Genomic DNA, 3,233 nt, shown 5'->3' with positions numbered 1-3,233 from the left:
GATGCACCAAATGTTTACATTTTTATGGAGTCCAATTTGTCTATTTTTTCTCTTGATACCTGTGCCTCGGTGTCATGTTCAAGAAATCATTGCCAAATCCAATGTTGGGAAGCTTTTGTCCTATGTTTTCTTCTAAAAGTCTTTTTTGCTTCAGGTCTCACATTGAGGTCTGTCCTCCATTTTGAGTTAATTCTTGTATGTGGTGTGAGGTAAGGGTCCAACTTCATTCTTTGCATGTGGATATCTGGTTGTCCCAGCACCATGTGTTGAAAAGACTATCTTTTCCTCTACTGAATGGTCTTGGCATCCTTCTCAAAAATCATCTGATCATATGTGGAGAGTTCATTCCTGGGTCTCTAGTCTATTCCACTGGTCTATTTGTCTGTTCCTCCCACTCTCTCACCAGCCCTCCCCACCATCTGTCCTAAGCCTCCCTTAAAAAAAAAAGAAGTCAATTTTGTCTCCATGAGACACTCAAAGCATATGAAAAAGAGCATTATTACCTACAAAATTTCCATTTCCTGCATAAAGAAATCTCCAGTTCCTAAAACTGTTTTTAGGAGTTTCCACATCCTGCACCATCTCTGACATAAAGAGAAAAATGAACTGTCACCTTCTAATGAAGCTACCCCTCAAATTTCCCTCCTTGCTGTGAGTTGCTGGTATAGAACTACATTCAGTAACTAGAATCTTTATCCATGTTTCATTGGCAGCTTTGCCATCCTGTTGACTCATAATAAGGTTGTGGGCAATTCCTAGGTATTTTTAATGCACTGCTACAAAAGAAAAAAAGAAATATTTTCCCCATGCCATTTTTCTTAATTCTGGGAAATATTTCAGGAAAGTGCAAACATGATTATAACAAATGCCTTAGAATCTACCACCACTTTGTCATGTTTGCTTCAATTACTTTGTTGAGTTGTTGGCTTTTTTTTTTTTTTTTAACTTTTGAAGGAAATAGAGACTCATAGGCAGCTGAAAAATAGTAGGTAGAAGTTCCATGGCCCCTTCAGCCAGCCTTCACCAATGGTAACATCTAGCGTAACTATGATATATACTGTATCAAAAAGGAAACATTTTCATTGGCACAATCTACAGACCATATTCAGATTTCATTAGTTTTTTTTTTTTTTTTAAGGTTGATTGATTTTAGAGAGAGTGGGGTAGGGGCAGAGGGAGAGAGAGAATCACAGGCAGACTCTGTGCTGAGCAGAAGCCCCAGGGGCTCGATCTCATGACCCTGAGATTGTGACCTGAACTGAAATCAAGAATTGGAGGCTTAACTGACTGAGCCCCCTGGGGGCACAGTTTTCCCTCATCAGTTTTTATATGCATGCACTAATCTGTGTGTGTGGGTGTGTGAGTGATCTATAGTTTTATGCAATTTGATTACCTACGTAGACTCACAAAACCACTACTACAATCAAGATTAATCACCACATTATTTTGTACGCCTGAAACTAATATAATGTTATATGTCAATTATAACTCGATTTTAAAAAGTTTTAAGATTAATCACCACAAAGGGACTCCATGCTACCCCTCCCCCACCATTCCTAACCCCTGGCAACCATTCTTCTAGTCTCCATCACTATAATTTTGTCTTTTAGAAGAGGTTTTATAAATGGAATCATAGAGTACATAACCTTCTTTTTTCTTTCCACTTGTACATTCTAGTCAGATTTATTTCTCTTCACAGAAATAGTTCCCTTTTTTCTCTGCAGAAATATTCACTTTGCATATAAGTCTTCCATATAAAAGGCCATGTGTGGAAAGCCTTCTTCAGCCATGTGGGAAGAGCCAGAGGAGGGAGATTCCCGATTTCATGTTTGGTAGTTAGTTTCCATAGTGGTAACACTGGTTTTCTGGTATTATCCTATAGATACAATGTATGGATTCAATAGGCCTTTTTTCCCCGTTGGCCTAAGTGCTATCCGTAACATTGCTTAACATAGTGAGAAACTGTATTCCAAAGTCTGACGTGGGAAACAACCTGTCAGTAGGTGTTTGCAAACACTGTGTTGAAATTGTGTAGATAAATTTTGCTTTACCAAACGTTGTGTGGACTGGGAGTTAACTTTTATCTGATTGGGATCAGAGAAGCAAAAATGTCTGAACTTCTTTTCATTGTGGTAAAAAAAAAAAAAAATAGTAGATAACCCTCAAGATTGGCTTTTTTTCATTCAGAATAATTCCCCCGAGATCCATCCAAGTTGTTACATATATCAGTAGTCTGTAGCTTTTTATTTCTATAATAGTCCATGGTATGGTTGTATCATGGCTTGTTTGACCATTCCCCTGCTGAAGGGCATGTGGGTTATTCCCAGTTTGGGGCTGTTACAAATAATGATATATTACAACATTCGTATTCAGGTTTTTGAAAACATAAGTTTTCATTTCTCTGTGATAAATGCCTAAAAGTGTAATTACTGAGTCATACAGTTAGTGTATATTTAGTTGTATAAGAAACTGCCAAACTGGGGCGCCTGGGTGGCTCAGTCGTTAAGCGTCTGCCTTCGGCTCAGGTCATGATCCCAGGGTCCTGGAATCGAGCCCGCATCGGGCTCCCTGCTCAGCGCGAAGCCTGCTTCTCCGTCTCCCACTCCCCCTGCTTGTGTTCCCTCTCACTGTCTCTCTCTCTCTCTCTCTCTCTCTGTCAAATAAATAAATAAAATCTTAAAAAAAAAAAAAGAAAAAGAAACTGCCAAACTATATTCTGATAGCTGTTCCATTTGACATTCCCACAGCAATGTAGGAAAGACGCAGTTTCTCTACATTCTTGCCAGCATTTGGTATCATCACTATTTTTTATTTAGCTATTTATTTAGATGCAATAGCTCCCTACAGCTTTAATTTGCATTTCCCTAACAGGTAGTGATGCCAAACATCTTTTCATGGGCTTATTTGCCATCAACATATCCTCTTTGTTAAAACCTCTTTCCAAGCCTTTTGCCCACCTTTGAATTGGACTGTGTGATATTTTCTGCAGAGTGCGGACAGTTTTCTTTATATATATATGTATATATATCTTGGCTATTGTAAATAATGCTGCAATAAACATAGGGTGGACAGCTCTTTATACATTCTAATTACTAGTCCTTTGTTAGATATGTGGTTTGGAAATATTTTCTCCCAGTCTGTAACTTGTCTTTCTTTTATCGATTTATTGATTATTTCCTTTATGGATCATGTTTTTGGTGTCATGTCTAAGGACTCTTCACCGAACCTGAGGT

Source organism: Neomonachus schauinslandi, chromosome 1 (genome assembly GCF_002201575.2).
Source record: "Neomonachus schauinslandi chromosome 1, ASM220157v2, whole genome shotgun sequence".
Taxonomy (NCBI): domain Eukaryota; kingdom Metazoa; phylum Chordata; class Mammalia; order Carnivora; family Phocidae; genus Neomonachus; species Neomonachus schauinslandi.
This window is presented reverse-complemented; position numbering follows the sequence as displayed.